The sequence below is a fragment of the Corvus cornix genome, chromosome 1 (assembly GCF_000738735.6).
Source record: "Corvus cornix cornix isolate S_Up_H32 chromosome 1, ASM73873v5, whole genome shotgun sequence".
Taxonomy (NCBI): Eukaryota; Metazoa; Chordata; class Aves; order Passeriformes; family Corvidae; genus Corvus; species Corvus cornix.
Genome location: NC_046332.1, coordinates 454,252 through 477,890, shown reverse-complemented (window position 1 = coordinate 477,890; position 23,639 = coordinate 454,252). Strand labels below are relative to the sequence as shown.

Here is a 23,639-nt window from a genome sequence, read left to right as displayed (position 1 = left end):
TAGATCCTCCGATGCTCCTGCCTGCCCCAAAACTTCCTGAGATCCTGGAGCAGCAATAAACGCTGGCCAGGAGCTCAGACAAGAGGGGGACGCTCCTGTGGGGCAGGGCAGCTCGTGGCACACTTGTGTATCACAGCACAGAGAGAATTCTGTGCTCTCAGTGCCAGCACCAGCCTTGCTCTCACTCCATGTTTTCTGAGACACAGAACACGGAAAAATGGTCAAATTACCCAGGGCCATACATTCCCTATGTAAATGGAATGCTGTGTACACGGCTCTTTGGGTGATTGTGGCTCCCGACATGACATATGTCTAATCATTGCCATTGGCTGCTCTTGAGGGGGATTTAATTTAAGGCACTTACGGCACCAGGCTCAAATGATTTGCAAGAGTTGATTGAAGCTTATGTTTTACCCTGCAGCTTGTGCTCAGCTGAGGATCATCCGCTGCCTACATTGCATTTGTCTCCCGCAGGATCTCGGCTGTGGGCTCCTGCCACACTTTTACATCTCTGTACAATTGTCCAACCACTTCCCGGAGCAACCAGAACCTGCTGTAAAATCAGATGCCTGAACAAAATCGCCCAATCCTGGTACTTGATGTTTTTATTTATTTAATCATAACATCTTCAATTTTTAAAGCCACCATGGCAACAGGTTTTGGATATCTGGCTCCCATGAGAATTAGAAAGAACTGGCCATCCAACCTCTCAAGAAGCTTTCCAGCTCTCCACTTCTCTGTCTCTCAGCGCTCCTCCATGAGCTGCTGATTGAAGGAATGTGTGGATTCAGAAGTGTCACCACCAAATTTGGTGGCAGCCCAAGCTTGGTGTGAGGCCGCAGCTGCCAGGGCCCTGGGCTGTCACATCCCATGACAAACCCACCCCACAGGTCCCTGCAGCCCCCAGGGCCCCATCCCTGGCCAGAATGCCGTGGGAGGGGAGTGCACAGCTCTCCCTGGAGCTGTCTGGGGCTGCAGGTGTGGTTTGATCTGCTGTAGAAAGGTTTTCCATGAACCTCCCTGGCCTTTGGGCTGGCCCCAGCATTCCTGCTCTGGCCCTCAGCAGGAATGCCGGGGAAATCCAGGGGCAGGTGGGGACCAGGGACAGCAGGTGAAGGTCACTAACAGAGGGAGTGCCTTGTTTCCTACAGCGCAGTTCCAGCTGGCTTGGAAAAGGCTGAGGGCTGCTGAAGCAGTGCTAATTTCATTATCAGAGAATCCCAGGATCACTGAGGCTGGAAAACCCCTCCAGGATCACTGAGTCCCAGCTGTGCCCGATGCCCACCTTGTCCCCAGCCCAGAGCCCCGAGTGCCACGTCCAGGCCTTCCTGGGACACCTCCAGGGATGGGGACTCCAAACCTCCCTAGAACCCTTTTTCTTACAAACCCAGCCCCCACAGAGGAGATTAGCACTCCCTCCTAGCCCAGGAACATTCTGGAAACACTCTTTTTCCTGAGCGGAAGGGAGCCACCTTGAGCTCTGTGCAGCATCAAAAGCCTCTTGCTCAGAGAAACCTGTACAGAAAACCACCTGGGATTTAAGGGACCATTAAATAGAAACCAGCTAAATGGGCTTGAGAGGAGAACAAACGCTAAGCTTTTTTAAGTAAAAAGAGTTAGAACATGGGAGTGTGAAATCTCACACCTCTCTCTGTGTGGGTATCTCGTAACAGTTCATTCTGATTCTCCTCTGCTCCCTGATGATTATTACATCTGTCTTGCACAAAGTATGGAGTATTTCCTGAGACAAACCTTTGCCTTCATATCCACTGTAGCAAATGCCATCACTGAAATACTACATTGTTCCAGAGAAGGGAAGTGAGGGCACCCTGTAATTCACAGATGACACCAGCTGGGTGGGAGTGTGGATCTGCTGGAGGGCAGGAGGGCTCTGCAGAGGGATAGGCTGGATGTCAGGGAAAATTCCTTCCCCAAAAGTGGGAGCAGAGGTGGACTGAAGGTTTGAATTCTAGACAAGGCAGTAAAAAGACATTATTAGGCATTTAGAACTCATTTTTGTTCAATAAAGCTGCAGCAGGGAGTGGAGTTAGCTTATTAATATAAGAAATTGCTGCTGGTCCTTAACACATTTCGATCAATGTGTGAGAACTGGCAAGAAATGAAGAGCAGGAGAAAATTAAAAAGATCATCAAAAAGTTTCTGACTGACAAACTCCTGGTGCCTCAATCAAGTGTTTATTTGTGCAGCTGTTTTCTGGTGATCTCCTGGAGCATGACTGGGATCTTTTCAAAGGGGTGGAGATCTCTAAAACCTCCTTTTGTGGCAACGAGGCCCCTTCTGAACAGTGAAGGAGCCCAGATGGCACATATTGGACAAGTCTGGGGGAAAAACCAGCAGAAAAGCAAATGCAGCTTCTCATTAGTGCAGGAATTGGCACAGGACTCGGAGGCAGCAAACGCTGCTGGACAAGCTTTTGGGAAAAGGTGCCCAGGAACGCTGTCGAGAATCCCCAGCTCCCTGGAACATCAGTGGAAAGGGTAAATCACAAGGTGTGATTTGTAAAATGGCTGGTGAAAATGACCTGATGGACAGCTTCCTTGTCCAAGGCATTATTTTGGAAATCTAAATATAGAAATAAATAAAGAAAGAAATGAATCTGTCTCTCTGAAAGCCCCATGTAATTTCCACAAATATTTTTAGTCTGAAGGTTGTTGTGCATTTTTTACACCAGGATGTAAAAATGAATTTCATGCTGCTCCTGCCCGTGAAGGAATGTTGCCACATGCCCTGCCTAAACCCAGATGAACTTGGGAAATTGTGACATGACCTTTACGCAACCTTCCCCATGACATTCGTCAAACTAAACATTAAAAATCAGGAGGGCTGTACAATAGCAGTGCAAACATAAATTAATTCATTTTCTCCCTCTTTTTTGTCCCAGTGCAAATGGAGAGGTGAGAAGCATCCGAAAACCAGTGGAATTTGCAGAAGAGAAAATAAAAATTGTTTTCCGCATTTCACACCTTTGGAATATTGCTGATGTAGCCTTCCGGCAAGGAGGAAAAGGACATGGGGGAACCAATGGTTTGTCCTTTTATTTAAAACACAGCATTGTTTGGGCTTGCTTTGATGTTCTAGCAGTGAGACTGGTTTTTTCCTTAGCACATGAAATTATATTGTGGCACTAGGATGAAAAGCAGCGCAGCTCAGCTGGAGGCTGTATGGCTCCATCCAGAGTGCCAAACACATTTCTGGTGTTTTCTTTTTTGCTTTTAGGGAACATTTTCTGCAGGTTTTCTTAACAACTCTTAGACATCGCTGCTTTAATAAAACCATCTCGTGTTCTGCGACATTTGGATAATGAATTGAGTGATGGAGCTGTCAGCTCTCTGCTGCTCAGCTGACCAGCCATCACACCAAGGACTCTTTGGCAATTGGGAGATGTTGGGTTTCATGTTTAATTCCCTTATTTCATCAAAGGACTTTATTTGAAAAGCGTATTTGAATCATGCATGTGCTGGAGATGTTCCTTATATCTAAATCATCTGCAAGCAGCAATGGGGTTTTAAAGATTAAATTGCTTAAAGGTTTATTCTTTTCTAAAGAAACAGAGTTTTTTTTCATGTGGGGACTTCTGTTATGGAAGTGCCTCCTTTGCATTATTGAGGCTTGGTGGTGATTAATCGCAGATTTCCTCAGCCAGCAAAGCGCCCCTTGTGCAAAGTGTGCCCTGTGCTGCCGAGGCTGGGACCCAGCCCAGCCCTGCTGCGGCCCCTGCCCTGCACAGCACTGCATGCTCTGCTTTCTGTTCCTTTTTGAGCACTGGAAGTCACTGAGGAGCTCCACTGGGAGGTGGAAAGACAGGCAGAGGGACGAGCTCTGCTCCATGGGGAGGTGATTACAGCACCCAACAGAAGAGGTTCATAAAAATAGAACAGGTTTTGGTGAAAACCTGATCCTGAGGATCACACTGAAGCTCCAACATGCTGCAAAGTGAAAGTCAGAATTATCCTGAGCTCCTGAGTCCCCTCCAGCCTCAGTGATCCCATGAACAGCCGGGGACCTTTTCTGGGACAGAGCCCCACGGTTTGGGAAGGGGAGTTCTGGCTGAAATAATGCACACTCCATGGAATCATGGAATGGTCTGGGTGGGAAGGACCTTAAAGCTCATCCAATCCCCTGCCACGGGCAGGGACACCTTCTCTTTCTCTTTTTCCCTCTTCCTTTTCATTTTCCTATTCATAGACTCCCAGAGTGGTTTGGGTTGGAAGGGAATTTACGTTTCTCACCGAATCCATAAGAAAAGACCTCCAAGAGTGTGGAGTGCAGCCTGCTAGTGAATCCCCTGCCCTGAGGGTGTGGAACGCCCCATTTAGGGCTGCCAGGAGTGCCGGGGAAGCTCCGCGGGCTCCCCGGGGAATGTTCAGACTCCAGCAATGCTCACTGATGTCACCGGTACTGCCACAGCTCAGTGCCGTGGGTGCCCAGTGCTGATGCAACAGCAAAAAGCCCTTTTGCCTCTTTACTGCCGAACCCTCTTTTACACCCCAAGCTCGCCCATCCTGACCAATGTCCACGTGGATATAGGAAATGCCTCGGATTTTAGGATGCCTTTACGACTTGCAAACTACCCAATCCCATTTGCAAGAAATTATTCAAGGCATTAAGGCCCCAGTTTTCAGGCTCAGCCTCTGTGCCTGCAAGTAATTACAGGGACAATTTCCAGCAACCAGGGGCAAGGGCAGTTTTCTCTGTGTAGATCTCTGCCTGCCTGATTATCCCACAAAAAGATGGTTCTGTGCTATAAAATGTTCCCAGAATAATCTGTCTCTGGCAAATCGCTCCCATACGAGCCTGAGTTGAAGTCCTCTGGAAAGAGCCCCACCCAAAACCCAAAGTGAAGCATTAATTATACAATTACTCTCTATCTTTTTCGCAACACAGTTTTAAAAATCTTAAAAATCTTTCTTTAAATACGTGCTTTATTGTTATCATAATTTCCCTGGAGTCTGCTGCACAGGCAAACTTATGGTGCATCACCTAAAAACGTCGCTGTGGTGCCTTTGGTACGCATAAAAAAAGGCAGATCTTCCTTCATGTTGTTCTAAAAACTATTTTCATGTTCCAGCATTTGGATTTATGAAGCATGGGCTATATTATATAACTTTATCTTAAAGTAGTAGACTTACAAAAAGTAAATAGGGCCCCCATTAAGTAAAAAATGAACACAACAACCAAAATAAAAGGTATTATGGTAAAGGAGCAAAACATCAGGGGTTTTATAAGGCTTAATTTCCACTCTTCTCCATAGCCTTGGGACTGCTTACGTCTAAATATTGTGAGTTACTCAGATTCACACCCCAGTCTGATGGAGGTTTTCATGCACCCCCTCCCCAGCAGTGCTGTTGAAAATGCAAAGGAGGCAGGAAATGCTGAGGTGGGCTTTTCCCCACTATGAAGCCAGGCAAAGCTGGAAAGTCTTGTCAGGGCTGTTAACTCTCCTGGAGAAAAATAAAAGGAGCGTTTTGCAAATGCAAGTGATGCAATCCTTATCCAGCCAGGTGAGTAAATATGCAGCCAGTGAGACACTAAGGCAGCAGGAGGATGCTGCCTAATAAACCCTGAGGAGCTGAGATACTCCCTGCGCTGAGTGCTGCAGCTTTCACTCAGGTGTAGAAAAGGTTCTCTGGGCAAAATCACTCTGTATTTTCTGACAGGTCCCCTTTTCTGACCCAATCATAGCAGCCAGGGCCCAGCTTCCTGGGCTAATCCACTCAGAAAAACAAGATTTTTATCTCCTGCTTATTAGGGTATCCCGCAGTGGTAGGGAGGAGAGAACATCCAGCAGGCAGGAATTGTGCAGCAAGATTGATTTATTTAATTATTTTACAAACTCCTTTATAGACTTTTTTCTTCATAGTCTAATTGGACAGAGGATCAGCCCCCCCTTGGGGGTGATTGGCTAAAATCCTAAAACATCCATTGTCAAAATATTTTTCTACTGTGCCATAAACAAAGCTCTGCACAGTCGCAGGTGTTCATGGCTTATAGAACTCTGCTGAAAACTTCTGTGAGAGAGAAAAGTATCCCACGGGACTGGAAAGAAGCGAGAAAAATTCTTGCTAGCAGCAATATTTGTATCCATACCTGCTGAGCTCCCCATCTGAAACTTGCCCCTGTCTTTTTTTAATTGGGTGACCCTTTATTTTCCCAGAGGTGCTGGTAGCTCCAGTGAAATTGAACGCAAACACCACAGAGCTGATAAAGATACTGCAACATATGTATCCACAAAATGGCACACACCATAAATATACCGTGGATTTCCCAGGAAAAGCTATCACAGGGCAGGATTTAGTGGATGCATTCAAACTGAAATATGTGGAGTGGAACTCTGTTAACATTTTTCACCATATCCTCCATTTGGTACTACTGAAACTTCCATCAGTAGAAAAATGTGTTTAAAAAGTAGGAATTCCATCCAAAAAGGAGAGGGAATGTTTTGTAAAGTATTTGAACCTTGATAGTGTGCCCCACACAAACCATTTTTGGGTAGTTTTACCAGAGCCCTCAGAGTGGGACCAGGCTGGAATTACCCTCACTGGCTTCACTTGGCCTTTCCACCTTCAGCTGCAGCACATCAGCCCCAAGAGGGGTTTCAGCTCCAGGCTGAAGGTTCAGGGGGAGAGGTGGGACAGGTTTATTTCTGCTCCCTGGCCTTTGCTCTCTTGTTGTTTGGATTTCCTGGACTAACTTGGCTGCTGAGCACTGGATGGGTTTTGTTGCTGCCATCATCTTGATGCTGCTTGCCTGCATCAGGAGCCCCACCTGTTAGAACCCTCAGGAATTCATCAAGGACTGAAAGGTAAACTGTGCTGAACTGGGAAAGAATTGGGAAAGGAGAGGCTGAAAAACTAAATACCAAGGCAGCAAGGAACAGATAAAAGGGACTGTGCTGCACTGCATTAAAACCAATCCTATTATCAGAAAGTGTGTGTGGAGCTCATGGACAGAACAGAGAAACCAATCCAGCACTGTGAGGTCTCGTGCACAGCAGTTGCAAAATGTGTATGGACTGTGTTATGTGAAGGTTGTAAAATGTATAGGTAGAGCAGTCTGTAAGAGTAGGTACAGTGTGTAAGTACTGTGGTATGTAGAAGCTGTAAAAATCATAAGCAAGTAAGAAAATGTATAAGTAGAGTGATGTGTATCTGTATAAGATAAGCAAGTGAAATGTATGAGTAGGTAGAATGGATCAGTAAGTAAGGTGTGTAAGTAGGGTATGATGTCGGAGCTGTGAGCTGTGTGAGCACAGGGGTGTTTTAAACAAGAAGGAGTTTCTGTGTAATCAGATTGATTCGTGGATCAGAAGGTGTGAGTTCCTGCAGGAATGAATGTTTTGTTCAAAGTATATGTATGAAAAAGAATTGTTCAAAAGCAGAGGCTAAACTTTGTTGAAAGAGAAGGTTCCAGAAAGCTCCCACTGACTGAGAACACAATTTATTCCCAGATAAATGGGAATATGGGCATCCAGGGAAGGTTCCAGGTCCTCCTGCGATGCTGCTGCTCTTGTGAGCAAGGTGACAATGTGTCAGGGTGGCCCAGAAGCTCAGCTGCCATCTCCTGAAGAAACTCTGACTGCCCCAGGAGGTGACTGACAGAATTTCTTTGGGCTTTTGATGGCTGTGAGCTCTTTCTGTCACTAATGAAGGTGGAAGCTGACAGCTTGTTAAACAGGAATTAGTTCTCTTCTTTGACCTATTCTGAATTTGGGCTGGACAGAAAATGAGCTGGCAGCACTGGGTCGGGTCCAGGGGGGTGTGCAGGGCCAGGAGCATCCCTCCTGGGGCTGAAAGGCAGGAGGGCAACCTGCAGGAGGAGAAAGCCCTCCCAGACCATCCAGTCCCTGCTGTGCCCGATGCCCACCTTGTCCCCAGCCCAGAGCACTGAGTGCCACCTCCAGTGCCAACCTCCCTGGGAAGCCCCTGCCAAGGCCTGACCACCCTTTCCATGGGGAAATTCCTGCTGGCATCCAGCCTGAGCCTCCCCTGGCCCAGCCTGAGGCCGTTCCTTCTTGCCCTGGCAGGTTGATGATGTCCCTGTGGCTGGCATGTGTCCTTCTGCAGGGAGGCTGCTGCTCTCTTTCCTGCCCCACCTTCTCAAGCTGAGTGCAGGTGCCAGCTCCCTGCTGGGAAGGAGGGAAGGGGTAAGGCTTGTGACAGCCGGTGTTACTCTTGTGGCTTCTGCCTTCCCCTGCAAAGGTCACACAAACATCGATTAAATGGGTAACTTTTGCAATGTGCTAAAGCTGTCACACAACCCTTGCCTGCTCCTCACTCCCTGCTCTAGACACGGGGGAAGTGCAGCAAGAAAACTGGGGAATATTAAATAGCGACACTTTAGCCACAAGGATTGAAGGGCTTTTACAATTTTTTTCAGTCCTAGCCATAGTGCAGGTGTTGTTATGGAAATACAGTGAATTTGGGTAATGGTGTTCTGGGCAGTGTCCAATTGCACAGTGTCCACCTGGAAGATGTTGGGCAGGGTTAGAGTTAGGCAGCCAAGTGCTTGCAGGAATTTGGAGCTGCCACAGGCCCCTCTGCCCTGCTCTGAACATCCCCAGGACTGGTGAGGCTGAGCTCAGGGTCCCCTCAGACCTCTCCTCTGGGCTTCCTTCCCCCTATCCCTCCTGGTTCAGTCTCTGACAAACTAAGAACTAAATCTGTGGTGTTTTGTTTCCTTTCCCTTGGTGCCCTCATTCCTTTCTGCCGTGGTCCCTGTTCCCAAAAAAGCCATTTGGTTTCCTTCTGTGCACCAGTTTGTTTCTCATCCCTCCTTTTATTCACTCTCCACCTCTGTTCTTTTACCCTGCGCCAATATTTACTTTCCTTGCCAATATTTTCCTTCCTAAATCACTTTATTCCCTTTCCAGCCCATCCCAACCAATATTACTTTGAGTCTTACATTTTATTCTTTATTCTTGCATAAAATTGAGGCTCCTTTCCTTAAAAGCCCTGGAGTGATAACAACTTCCACAACCTCCCCTCTCAAACCCTTGTTCAGCTGTTCTGTTCCTCGCCTTGGTTTTTAGCTCAGGCCGTCCTTCTGTTCTTTTCATTTCACTCTCACCCCGTCCCCTTCACTTTTTCCCTTAAGTTTCCATCACTCAGCCACACCACCACTGCTCTATTTCCCAGCTCCATCCCTGCTGCAGCCCCACCTCTCTCCCCCTCCTTTTCCATGGGGATCCAATAGTTTGTTCCTTCTCCTGGCACTGGTTTTGCCATGGGTAGAGAGATCTTCATCCCTGCATCCCAAAGCAGTGTGTGCCTGAGGCTGGATAATGGAACAGAGATAAGAGCCCTAATTTGCTGCTATTCTCAAAATCTACTGCAGACAGAGATTCCAGCCCAAAAAGAGATTATAACTTTTAAAGACAGTACAGGCAGTCTATGACCATCAGGTCTGGAACTGTGAATTAAATGAACTGTCAGGTTCCGGACTCGCCAGCTTCTAATTTAGCCATAACTTAGTCAATATCAGACATAATTCCCCTTCTTGAGAAGTTATTAAAATTTTAATAAAACCAAGGAGATGCTAGGACAAAAGCATATTAAGATGGCATAAAGGTTGTGCCTACATATCATTAATTTAAAGGCAGATTAGCTGTTAACTAGAATGACTTAATTGAATATTTCCAAATATGAGCATTTTTAGATTCCCCTGGAATGCATTTTCAGCTCTGGGTGGCAAACGCAGAATACAAACAAACCAAACCCCAGCAGCAACAAACTCTTAATCTCCCACTTTTATAGCTATTATATAGCCATATGTGTATAAAAAATCTGTATTTGGGGGCTTCTTGAACCTCTTTTCCTTCAGTGAAGACTGGCAGCCATCAGAATTAGAAGGAACACTTTCAGTAAATTGCTTGTGCAGTTGTCAAAGGTCTCTGGGTTCATTTCAGCATTAAATCACCCTCAGAGGCTGGGTTTGCCTCACATGTTTGGGCATCCTTTAATGACAGAGGAATTAACTGCCAAATCCTGTTTGGGTGCTTTTGGTTGGTTGGTTTGGGGTTTTTTTTAAAGTATATTCATTTCATGTACCAAAATGAGGAATGATATGGGTTTGGTTTTTTCTTTTTCTAGTGAGGTTGCTCATAGTTCTTCACCCGAGCCAAAAGTGAGTTCTCATTTGGACTGGATAAAGATCTCTGCCCTCATCCCCTCACCCCCACGTCTCCTGCCTTCCCACTTTCTGTGCCTGTTCTCTAGAACTGCCCCTAAAGGAAATTTGTGCCTCCTTCCACCCCTCCATACCCCTCCTCTAAAGAGCTACTTCCATTAATTCTGCTGAGAGCTTGCTCATTAATCTCTGGGATGCTGCAGGTGCATTTATTAATGGCAGGGCCCTGTTGAAATGTTGGGATCCTCTCTGACACATTAAGCCATTTTTAATTTGCTCCCAGCCTCTCCAGCAGACATGAGATAACTCTGGGGTCCTAAACAAGCCACAGTGACTTAGGAGGAAAGTGAGTGAGTCTTAATCTTATGCAAATGCCTGTTTAATTTTCAGGATCTTGGCACCATTTTAAGTGCTAAAAGTCATGGACTATAAAGAAAAAAGGTAATTTCCTGTTTGTTTAATTGATCTTCTGTAGCTTCTCTCCTGGCTGGTAAAGCCAGGTAATGGAATTTGCAATGTAAAGCCATTATTAGAAGTGCCAGCATGACACTTGATTAATCCAGGCTATTTAGGCTTAATAATACACACTTGACTTGTGTTCTGGAAGCAAACTTGCCTGCTACTTCCCCTCCTGCTTTTTAAACATGTTTATAAATACCCTTAGCATGATGAGACATGAACCCATTTCTTCAGGCATTGTTATTAGGAAGTGATAATCCCCCCAAAGTGTGCTCCATCAGCAATAGGGTATTTGCTCTCAGATTTGCACCCACAGGCAACTTTTGGTCCAAGGATTCCTTTAGGGGACCAGTGCCTTCCTCAGGTCCCTACAGATCATCTCTGGCCCCCTCCTGAGTGGCAGATTCCCAGGGAAAACCCAGGCAGGAGCTGACACTGCTCTCCCTCAGCGATGACTCCACTTTCTGACGTGCCAGGGCTTGGATCCAGCAGGGAAGAACAGCATCTGTGAGTGTCCAGGGAGAAGAGGGGCCATTTGTCACCTCCCTTCCCTGGAGTGCCACAGCCAGCTCCAGGTCAGGGGGAGGTTTTGTCTCCACCCACATTCCTCCGGGCCCTCTCTATCACCTGCAGCATCTTTTATCTACCCCCGGCCCACTGCTAAAAATTCCTGTACGCTATTCCTGGCATTGTTTAACTCAGCAATGGACCAAGACATTTTTTCTTACAAAGTGCTTTGGGGTGTAAACAACATTTTTCAAGCAAGGTGCAAGCACTGCAAGAGATGCACAGGGGCTGTGGAGGAGCAGGGTCACTTGATGGAAGTATTTTTTGCCATTATGCTACAGGACTTTTTCTGTTTCGGGTTTAATTTCATTTCACAGTAATTGCTCCAACTTCTATTTCCATTCCAGTAATATTTACTGCAATCATACCCCTTTAATTTCATCATTTATGTTCCACTGCCGTGGCCAAAACAGACCATGCACTGCTTCATGTTACCATTGGTTACACCTTACTAAACCAATAAAATAAAATAAAATAAAAGCAACTGTTGTAAACACCCCTAAACTGGTGCACATTGCACTGAAAAATGGGAGGAAAATGCTTTTAAATTGTATTATTTTCAGGGAAAAACAAAATCCCTCTGTGTTGTTTGTGCTTGCTCTGTGCTTCATAGCCCAGCTTTGGTCTGTTGAGTCAGGATTGTATGGGATAAGGAATATTAGTAAGGAAAGCACCGTGTTATTCCATAACAGCCTTCAAAAGGAGATTACTTCTGTAGGTTGTACTTAAATGCCTCTGAGTGTATCTCTTCTGAAGGGAGCCCACAAGCGAGCTGCAGAGGGACTGGGGACAAGGGCTGGAGGGACAGGACACGGGGAATGGCTTCCCATTGCCAGAGGGCAGGGATGAATGGGATATTGGGCAGGAATTGTTCCCTGGGAGGGTGGGCAGGCCCTGGCACAGGGTGCCCAGAGCAGCTGTGGCTGCCCCTGGATCCCTGGCAGTGTCCAAGGCCAGGCTGGACATTGGGGCTTGGAGCAGCCTGGGACAGTGGAAGGTGTCCCTGCCCTTGGCAGGGGTGCCACTGGATGGGCTTTGAGGTTGTTCCAACCCAAACCATTCCAGGATTTTTTTGAGGCTAGGACTGTCTGCAAAGAACACCCAAACAAGACAAACACTGGCAGAGCAGATGGGAAAACAAACACCTTTTGAACAAACAAACAAAATCTGGCCTGGATCGTTTTCAAGCACTTTTTGCACAAAGTCAGGGATTGCTGGGAACCCACCCTGGATCTGACTGAGAGGCCAGAAGTGAGTGTTTGTTTGCCTCTTACCAGGAGTGCACAAGAGCCAGTCAGGGATGCTGTGGGGTGGGATGGGGGTACCAACACCACTGGCTTTCCCCAATCTCCTTTCTCCGTGAATCCGTGTCATTTTCCCCTCGTCCCTCCTGGCAAGCCTGGCTGTGGTCTGTACCTGTCACAGAATGGCTCTGCCTGCCCAGAGCAGAGCTGGGGCCCAGATGGGGACTGGGCAGGGGGCAGCCTGATTTATCTCAGAGTGCTGCTGAGCTTCCACAGCTGCTCCCGAAAGGGAATGTTCCCTTGGAACCAAGTGCAGCCTCTAAATCAAGGGGCAAAGTTGCAGGAGACTGGTGTTTGTGTGGACATTTATTTTCTTGTTGGACTGGGCACCCATGAGCGAGGAAAATGAAATCTTTGGATGCTCTATCCCCTAGAAAGCGTAACCCCCTGGTGAGAGCTCCCCAGGAGCACAGCACACAGTCCCCATCACCTGCACATCCCAAACTGGTGTGCAGAGACAGCTGCCAAGGTGCCCAAGAGGAGGACAAATCCATCTTCTGAGCAGGGGATGGATGAGACAGGCTGGATCAGGGAGCACAACAAAGGCTGCAAGAGCACCAGGATTCTCCTTCTAATCCCAGTTTCTGGTGGTGTGGAGGGCTGTGATACAAAGGAGGGAGAGGCTGAAGGACACAACCAGCACAGGAGATGTGGGGCTGTGAATGAATAAATTAATGAATGAAGGCAGTTCTGCAGCAGCCTCCCATCCTGGCAGGCTCAGATTGAAAACTGAGTTCTCAGAGGGCAGTGGGGAAGAAAAGTCCTCTCTTGCACTCCCTGCTCCTCCCCTTCCTAAGAAAATCCAGGTTCAGGTGGGGTGAGGGAGCGGGAGCAGGAGCAGGGGGTGCTCAGGATTGCTGGGGAAGGGGAGCTGTGCTCCTGTGGACTCATCCCTCAGCGGGAAGGACAGGCGATGCCTTCCAGGCGCCTGCCTCCCCTGTGGTGGCTCTTTACGAACTGCTTGTGTTGCTCTGGGGGTGCTTTATTACCCAGGGAATAGGTGTGTCTGACAAGCCCTAAATCTGAGTCTCTGCATGAAATAGCTGCTGCCAGGGCCCTGCTTGGATGCCTCTGCCCATCTCTGTGCAGAAGTTTTCTGCTGTCTCCTTTGTATGTCATTACTATCTCCTGTCCTGTCTGATGCATTCCCCGGCCTGCCAATGCAACTTTCATTCTGCACTTAAGGGCAATGAGGAGTTCAATCAGTTGCCTTCCAGTCATGCTGCATTTTCTCCCTGCAGTGCCTCCTATTTGCGCACAGAAATAGTTATTATTCATCCTGGTTGGCACTGAAAACCCACAGAAGGTGAACCTCCACCTGCCTCAGCCCTGCCTCACATCGTGAGCTGCACAAACAGAGCAGAATAAAGCAATTTCCTCTTTCCACACCCTGAATTCTGCATTACAAAGTATTGTGCTAACAACATTCTATTAAATTCATTTTACCAGCTTAATAGTGCTTGTTAGGCAGATGCTGTGCTCTGTCTCTGAGCACATTCTGGTTCTCTCAAATGGCTCTTGGTTTCCCTGTGCCTCACTGATCCAATGGAAATTGGGATGCTCGACTTTTTCAAGATTTTTCTTGGGAACTGAGGTTTTTAATTTTATCATAACAAAGTAAATATTCGTTAATCGAAGCTTAAGCTAGCAAAAGATTAGAGAAATTTAATTAGTCAAAATTATAGCTCATACTGTAATATAGTAAATTAGATTAGACAGGCTTTACACTTCAAAATTACATTAATGACTGCATGCATTTTCCTAATATTATAATCTTTAATCTTAGATCCCTGCAGATACTAATAATTCTCTAACCCATCACTGACTTTAACATCATTATTTAAAATCAGCATTAAGTTACAGGAAGCAATTAGGCACCAGAAAAAGGCAAAATTATTCACCAGAAAGAGACAAGATGGTTCAGAATGTGAGTCAGGGATCTTCACCTTTCTGGCTGGAATTTAGGGAGAGATGTCCCTGTTCCCACTGTCCTCATCTCCTCCCCTGCACAGGGACACCCCCGCCTTTGAGAAACAAGAGTTTGCTGGAAGAGAATCTTCTTTTCAGAGTTCCACAGAATTATCCAGGCTGGAAAAGCCCTCCAAGGTCACTGAGTCCAGCCTGTCCCCAGATCCCACCTTGTCCCCAGCCCAGAGCACTGAGTGCCATATCTAAGCCTTCCTTGGGCACCTCCAGGGATGGGCACTCCAAACCTCCCTGGGCAGCCCCTGCCAGTGCCTGGCCACCCTTTCCATGGGGAAATTCCTGAACTGGTGTCCACTCTGAGCCTCCCCTGGCCCGGCCTGAGGCTGTGTCCTTGTCCTGTTGTCATTTCATCCCAGATCTCCCTGGATGTCCCCAGAGGGGCACTGCAGTGACAGGATCAGTGGCTTGCTCTGGCTCCCAGGAGCCCATGGGCACAGATTTTTACTATATTTTATATACTTAATAGATTATAGAACCCATGGTATCCAGCACATGGGCAGGTCTCCCGAAGGCAGAGGAGCAGAAACCCCAAGATGTTTGATTGGGATCAGGAGCCTCTGGTTCAGTGGCTCAAGCCCAGCCCACGCTGGGTGAACTTAGAAGCCTGACAGCACAACGTCTCAATGTCTGACCTCACTTTAGAGGTGCAATTTGTAATGGTTTCCCCCCTCTGGTTTCCCAAAGGGCATTACCTCATGTTTCACCTGAATCCATTTTGTGCAGCTCCCATGCCCCTGCCCAGCCAGGCGACTGGAGAGGTCAGTGTGGCACTGGGAGAGCTCAGCAGGGCTGGGGGACACGCTGGGTCCGAGGAATGGGAGACATAAGAGGAAAAAATCTCTTTCTCTTAAACCAAAATGAAAGCATGAGAGGGTTGGCAAGTGAAGAGCAAAACAAAGTCGTTCATGTTTCAGCCCTGCTGATTTGGACACTTCCCTCCCTCACGTAAATCAGAATTCCTTCTGTCAGTGGGAGCCACAAAGGACAGGCAATAAGTACTGGGAGCTGACAATGTTCGTACTTAGAAAGTTTTTCCTCTTTCAGGGACATTTTCTTAATTATACTAATTTGTCAAATGTATCTTCAGTTTTACAAGAAGTTTCCTTCTCATGCATTTGTTAAAAGAAAGATAATTGCATCTGGAAAAAAGCAAAATGAAAAGAACTTTAATTATGCATTATAATAACAAATGTGTTCTAGTTCAGGTGAGCCAGACCAATTATATGTGATTAGTGAATGGAAACAATTGATGCTCTTGCATTTTCATTTGGGTTTGCTGACCTTTCCTGGTGAATGAGCTACAATCTGTCTTCCCTTGGTGCTCAACACAGAGCAAATATTTTAATTTATAGAGCCATTTGGAGAAATTATTGCAGTCTGATCAGAGACAAGTTTTACTGAACTTGATCTGCACTCCATTCTCACAGAGGAGCAAAATGAGTCTTTGCAGCTCTTTTTTTGAAAAGGACACACAAGGAGATGAGGCTTTGGATTTCCTCTGGTAATGTTGACATAATGTAAGTAATTAAAACTCTTACTAAAAATGAAGCTGCCTTTAATATACCCTTCGTGTTCCTCTGTGACGTGTGATTTCTGGAGTTTACTTTTGCTTAGCACTTCTGAGTCTCTCTTAATCAGGTGCCTGAACCATTTGGGACAATTCAAAATGCCTTCTTTAGCAGAGACATAGAAGAAATGCCCCATGCAAATGTGAATCACCAGCAGCTCCAGGAACTCCTTGTTTTACGAAACCTCAGCTTAGTGGGAGAGCTGCTGAGAAAATCGGTTTCGAACGGGCTGTAAAAACAGATCAAAGGCTTGCAGTTACTGTGTCCCACGTTTTCCTTCCAAATATTTTCTCTCCCCTCAGAAGTTCAGCCAGCACAGCTGGGTCCTGCCCAGCAGCAGGATATTCTGCAGTTAATGCAATATTCCATGAGTCCATTGCTGCCAGTGCCTTTGGACAAACCTGTGCCAACCCGCTCGGTCCCAACGAGCTTGTACCTCCCTGGCTGCACCTGGAAGGCAGCAGGGCTGCACAGAGGGACCTGAGGGCACAATTTGGCTGCTTAAAACAGTGGTGAGTGACAGGAGAGAAACCCCCTCGATCCTCAGAGTCCACAGAGAGCTTAGGACAGGGAAAGCTGCTTGACTCTGGGTAAATCTGATACACAACCGGGGGGGCACAGTGAGTGTGGATCCCTGCCATGGCTTCATCCCACCTCCATGGTGGATGTGGTTACTTTGTTAGAGAGTTAGTGACACTTTCATTCTTAATGGAACCAGCTGAAATCATCTTTATTGAGCCAAGAGGCCCACTGGCAGGGTACCTTATGGGTCAGGCTCACAGAAAGGATGTGCATGGAGGCAGAGCAGAGATGGCCACACTAAAAGATCACGTGGGAGGGATGATGCACCTAAAAGCTTGCCCATTCTTTCCACGAGTTTCAGGTAGCCCAAGATTACCCTCCACATTGTTCTGTGACACCAAACAAGCTGGAAGAGGAGGGGATGAATGGCAGAGAGTCCTGTAGGTTTTCCTGGCCTTTTTGTCTTAGAATCCTCAAGGATGTGTGCACAGAAAAGCCCCTTTTCACCCCAGTGCTGTAACACTAAGCACCACCTTCTCCATTGCAACCCATCAAGTGATTTCCCCCATCATCAGCCGGCCCTCCCTTTATCCTGTGCAGCTGGGGAGATAATGGTTACTGTTTCCATGCTGGGAACTTTGGGATTGAACAGAGATCCAAGGGTAGCTGTGTCCATGCATATTCTGCCATCACTGGCAGCTAGAATTAATCGAAAGCTGAATTGTCTTCCCAATTCTGCAGCACAGAGGGAGGATTGCTGTTAGTTCTGCACACAGGGAAGCACAGAGGGATCCAAGGAGGATGTGGAGCATATGGCAGGTGAGTAGGAAGGGAAGGGAAGCAGAGTTGCATAAGTTATGTTTTTGGACGTCAGGAGGAATTTCTTCATGGAAAGGGATGTTAAACCTCACCTGGTTCCCTTTGGAAGACAGATGTATTTGCCAGAAAATGAATACTCCTACCTTTACCTGGGAATTTCTTCAGCTAGCTCTTACCTACCCATGCTCCTCGTGTCCATGGGACTTGGCCTTCAGGGGTGGAAGGCAGGTGATGCACCTGCACCACAGGGGTTGAGGCAGAGACAGACTGAAATCCTCTTCCCAGTGGGAAAGATGGAAGGGTTTGCGGGTATCAAACCAATCCCACAACAATGAGGGCTCCTGCCCCACAACTGGGCTCCCAGGTGGGGAATTTCCCTTGGCTGCATCCACACCTATGTGAACCAGAGCAGGTCCAGCCCTGGAGTCTCTCCCTGCTGTTCCACCACTCCTGCTCCTCCTTCCTTCCTGCAGCCTCAGGTGGGAAGTAGACACCAGGGCACATTTCTTGCCCTGCCTTCAGCTGCCCACTGGTGTCCATCAAGACCCATGACAGCTCTCCCAGCTCCAGCGCCTGCAGATGTACAGCTCCCAAGAATTACAGAGTGAAAAACACTCACTGTACGCGGCCAGCAGCAGCAGCAGTTCAGTTCCAAATTTTCCTACCTGATACATCATACAGGAAGTTAGCTATTATCCAGCAGTGCTTATTCACTCATTTGGAAATGCATCTCTTACCAGACTGAGGAGTAGTGCTTTTCTCTGAGCCTGGCCTGCACAAAAATCACAATTTATGCTTTCCAGTGAAAGCCTGTGCTGAATGTCCCTTTAGTCTGCTTAAGATTTATCACCTGAGAAGCGTGAGTCTTGTCTGCTTGTGAAGAGAAAGCTAGAAATCAGATGAGGAATAGTGCAGCAAAAGTTTGGTGTGTGTTAGTGTTCCACTCGTAAATTGAGATATTTTCCTGCTTTACTCTCTCAGCTATTTCAGACTCCGCTGTGCTGCAGTCTGACATGGAGGATAATTCATCAGCCTCGATGTCTTTTTTTATTATTACCGTTACAAAAGAAATCCTGAGTTTAGGAGAAACAAAACAATAATTTTGCAATAATGCCCCAACAGGCCGGGTAGGAACATAATAGACCTCGTTATTCTGATGCTGGAATAGCAAGGAATCACTGAGCACGGTACACAGGAGCATTCATGCAGAATGCTCAAAAACACCCCGTAGATCAAATTAAGTTCCCAACTCAGAGAGACTCACAAAGAGCACTCAGCTGCATCTTTTGGGACAAAACCTGGATCTATTCCCACTGCGGCTCTGGGTCCTGACGTTGTGCCAACACCCAACCACTGTGGGTGATCATGGAGTCATGGAATGGTGGAAGGGACCTTAAAGATCACCCATGGGCAGGGACACCTTCCACCATCCCAGGCTGCTCCAAGCCCCGTCCAGCCTGGCCTTGGGCACTGCCAGGGATCCAGGGGCAGCCACAGCTGCTCTGGGCACCCTGTGCCAGGGCCTCACCACCCTCCCAGGGAAGGATTCTTCCCAATATCCCATCTAACCCCTCCCTCTGTCAGATTGAAGCCATTCCCCTTGTCCTGTGCCTCCAGGTCGTTTTAGATAGTCCCTCTCCCTCCTTCTTGTGGATCCCTGCTGAGGTGTAAAGGGGCACAGCCCCTGTTGGTGCAGGGGTTGATGTAACAGTGCTGACAGCCTGATGGCCCTAATTTTATAACATGAACATGCTCAGGTGACAGAACTTGAGCCCCTGAGTCTCTGCTTTGCTGCAGGGCACAGCCACTGCATGTCCCCGCTGTGGCACCCCTGGGCTTCCAGGAGAATGTGGAGTCAGCACTTGCAGGATGGGGCTGAAAGGGCATTTAGGAGTTTATGTTGAGTTTTTGGACTTGACCTTAGGAAGCATTTTTTTACCAAGAAGGTGCTTAAACACTGGCACAGGTTTCCTAGGGAGGTGGTTGATGCCCAAGCCTGGGGCTACTGTGCCAAAGGCACCTGGATCACGGCTGGAGGTGGGGTTTGTGAGCTGGAGTAGAAACTCTCCAGCAGAGCAGTTTTTGGGGCTCAAAGTTCCCGGGAACTGAGCCCAGAACTCCGTTGTCCTTCCTCTGCACCCCAGCAGTGCCTGTGGGTGGCACTTCCCTCCCAAACGCTGAGCCTGCCACCCAAGCAGAGGCACAAGGAGCTGATGCAGACGAATTTCCCCATCACGAGAGCCTCTCCAGCACGGAGAGGAAGCTCTCCAGAGAGCTGCCAGGCTGAGTTATGCAGTGGCACTTCACTCCCACATCATCAGAGCCCTCACTGCCGGGGCTGCACGCACAGGACGGATTCTCCTTGTGCACCGACGCTCAGGCCAGGGCAGCCTGGGGACCTCGGCACAGGGAGGAGGCACAACATGAAAAGTGCACATTTGGGATAACCTCACTAGCCATTGCTCCTCGAGCTTCTAATGGGGTGTGAAATGCCATCAGAAAGCTTTCTGCTTTGATCAAAATATTCCCTATTTCGGCAGTAATTCAGGAGTTGGCACCGGGGCCTGCTGCAAAGTGTCGGCTTGCATACGGTCTGGCAGGAGTGGGAAAACATGTGGGGAATTGTGAATGTACTGCCTTCCAGAGCAGTGGTTTCTGAATTTACTGCCTTCCAGAGCAGTGTTTTCCAACAGCCCTGCTACACACTCAGACCCAGCACTCTGAGGCCATCGTGCAATAGAGAAGGAGCTCATCCGTGCAGGAAATTAATCAGCACAGAAATGCTGGGTGTCAGCAGTGCCATTATGAGCCTCTAACACAGGGCATTGTTCTTCACCAGAGAACAGGCACTGGAAAAGAACCTACCCATTTCTTTTGCCTCCCAACCCATCTTGACACTCCAGAGAGGATCCAAAACATGTATCAGACATGCTGGCACGGGCACCTGAATGAGATGTTAAGCCAGGATTAACAATCAATTTTCTTCTATCAATACACAGAAAAGTGGAGCTCTCTGACCAGCTGGATAAAGAAACACAAAGGTTTAAGAGGAATTTCCTACACTGAGGGGGAAAAAGCAGCCTCTGTATTAGGATAATCAATCCATCATTATTTAAGGATATCATTAATTAGCTCAGCCTGGACTCTGGCCTTTGCTTCTCCTATTCATTCCAAGACCGTGAAGAAAAAACAACTCCTTCTGGACACAGGATTTATATTCTGCAGGGACTTCCATGGGTACCAGGCAAAGAGGGATTATCAATTTCTATCCCTCGGAGAATCGTCCATGGAAACCCAGTGCCGATCCCTCAGCAAGAGCTTGGATCCAAACCCAAATCCCTCTGAAGTTTGTCACCTAACTAAGTCACACTTACCTTCAGAACAAAAATCATATTACTTTTAATTGTTCAAAAACTATAGTGAAGTTATGAGGCCTAAAGATTTTTGCAGCCTTTTGGCTCAGCCTGTAACTCCCAGGAAACGTTTCATCATTTCATGGCTTGCATCTACCCCAAAACTCCCCAAGCATTCCCTGAGTCCTGACTTTTACATTTCAATTCCATTCAGGTTGGAAGTGGCACAGGATTAGCTCAGCTCATCAGGAACATCAGTAGCGGGTAGTTCACAAATAATTACATTTTAATGAATTCTAATAATTTGCAAACTGATTTTTATTTTGTCCTTTATTAAGTAGGATGCAAAGTCATGGATTTATTAGCACGAAGAAATGCCTTATCTTGCCACAAGAGCAAATAATCCATTTTGGGGTTAAATTTGTATTTTTTGAGGGGTCAAAAGAATTTTTAAGTACAGACAGATCTTGTACTTTTCAACTTCCCAGTTTCACAGTAAACACAAGATGAGAAAAAATACACCACATCGAGATGTCTGTGCTAAGATCATAAGGCAGAGATTGAATTTGGGGCTTACTCATTTTTTTCATGTTCCTCAGAGGAGTAAAATCAGCTCAGAAGAACATGGGAGAAATATAATCTTTGGATCACTGCTTTCATTTTCCTCTAAAGATTTAGGGAGGGGGTTTCCTGGGATTTTATATTTCTGCTGCAGACTCCGTGAAGCCAGACCAGAACGGCCAAGTGTCAGTGGGATTGGGAGAGGCAGAAACAGGATTGTGTCAAAAGAGTGCAGGATTCTCAGCCTGCAGTTTAGACCTGCAACTGAGGTGTTTAAATCCTCAGTCTGATAAAGTCAAATGGCAAGCAGGGCATTGCCTTAGGGAGAAATATCTCCAGTGCCACTGTGTCCCTTGGCTTCCTAAACTGGGCACCAAAGCTGGTTCCCAAAGTGCACTCCTGTGGATATTCCAGCTGCCCAGGGCAGCAGTCACGGCACAGTTCTCTGTGCTAACCTGCACCGTGTGAAAGGGAGGCTGCAGAAGGGAGTGGTACCTACAGAAGGATCACGTTTGCACTCCTGCCTTGCAGCTCGGGCGGGTCAGAAGTGTTCCGTGGCAGATGTTTCCAGTGAGATGCAGCACTGTCCTCAAATCCCAGCCTGGCACTGGACAATCATCAAATCAGAGAATATTCGGAGCTGGAAGGGCCCCACAAGGATCATTGATCCAGCTCCACAGACACCCCAGCAATCCCACGCTGTGCATCCCTGAGAAAATTTGTCCACACAAATTTTCCCTGAATCAATGATGTTAAGAAAACAAAGAGACGCTTCCTGTGTCTTCAGGTACCTTAATACACTGATTTTCTTGTCTTTGTAAGCATGCACAGCAGTATTGAAGAAAAGCCTGATTTCTCAGAAGGGATCTTTCTCACGTTAGGTACTCATCTATACAATTATTTTCTGGATTCAGCTTTTCCTCCCAGTTGTTCACCAGCTCCAAACTGATGACTACAAAATGAGAGGTGTTTTCTACTGAAAGATGTTTTCTACTGCACAACAGAAAATCTCCTTGGAGAAACGCTTTGCTCCACCATGAGAGGGGCATGAGCCTGGTGAGCCTTGTGTTTGTGCCCCAGCTCTGTTCCTCTCCGTGTCCCTGCTCTGTGGGGCCACTGGGACAGAGGACAGTCGGATCTGGCTTTGCAGAGGCTGCCATGCAGGGCAGGGCAGGGCAGAAGGCCTCTCTGCTGCTCTGGCAGGGAAAGGACATTTATTATGTCAAGCAGTCAGTGCAGTGCTCAGGACTTTGTTCAGTGGCACTTGGGAGCAGCAAGCTGAGCAGGGAGGGGTGGATCTGTGCCAGGGATTATACAGGAGGAAGTGAAATCCATCAAAACCAGGAAAACAATCCCATTTTGGCAAAGAAGAGCCAGTGCAGTGCAAGTGCCATGTTGGGCAAGGTGGAGGAAAAAAAACCCAGGAAGGGGAAAGCACAAAAGTGAATTTGGGAAGAGGATATTAATTCTTGCTCTAAGCAGCACATCTGACTCTCACACAGAGGATGGTGCTACAGAGGTCAGGGAGCACTGTCTAAAAGGCAGAAATAACACAAAAAAGCTCCTGACTATCCCAAATGAAAGTTAATTCCTTGAAATAGATGGCCCCTTTGGGAAGAGCTGGGCACACATCACAGGATATGTCAGCGATGCCATTGCCCCGTGGCTGGTTAAGAAAGCTGCCAGTTTAACAAGAATTTGTGCCTGAGGAAAAGCAAACACCAGGAAGATGTGGCCAGAGTTATTCTATGGTTCTCCAAGAAGAAGTCCAAGCTGTGCCAGTCCCCACCTTGTCCCCGGCCCAGAGCACTGAGTGCCACCTCCAGGCCTTCCTGGAGGAAGGCACCTCCAGGGATGGGGACTCCAAACCTCCCTGGGCAGCCTTTCCACAAAAAAATTTTTCCTCAAAATTATTTTAAATGAAATTATTCCGCCAGATTCCTTCATTGCTTTGCTTAGACAGCACTTCCAATGGACTCTTCCCACCTCTCCAAGGACTGGCAGAGGAACCCCAGGAGCAGCCAACATCCCTGCAGGATCCAGGACATCTGAGAGCACACAGTTTATCTCTCCCAAATGTGAACAGCTCTGCAAACCCACCATGTGACCAGACTCCCTCTCCTCTGGCCTTCAGCACACCCAAAAGCAGAAGCAAAAACATTCTTGTGCCAGAAGCTGATTTTTCCCCCCTGCTGAGTCCTGCCTGGGGCTTGCTTGGAGAGAAGTGCCCAATTTGCTGCGTGTCTGAAGAGAAGCTGCATCCCTTCTGAAAAAGCCACTGTGTGTATCCACAAGGCAACAAGGAAAACTAAATAAACACAGGAAAGAGCAAACCACTTAATTTTTGCTTAAGC

The 23,639-nt window shown here is 47.3% G+C and overlaps 1 protein-coding gene and 1 long non-coding RNA gene across 8 annotated transcripts in view; one reads left to right on the top strand and one right to left on the bottom strand.

Moving 5' to 3' along the window:
* LOC109143199 overlaps window positions 1–3,496 on the top strand; it is an 82,861-nt gene extending 79,365 nt beyond the window's left edge. The window contains exons 6-7 of one of the 2 annotated variants that reach the window (XR_005602292.1): window positions 422–592; window positions 2,903–3,496. This is a non-coding gene — a long non-coding RNA (uncharacterized LOC109143199). The other variant, XR_005602291.1, reaches the window with a different exon arrangement.
* Window positions 1–23,639, bottom strand: part of GRIK1 (glutamate ionotropic receptor kainate type subunit 1) — a 108,491-nt gene that overhangs the window by 64,636 nt on the left and 20,216 nt on the right. The window lies entirely within an intron of this gene.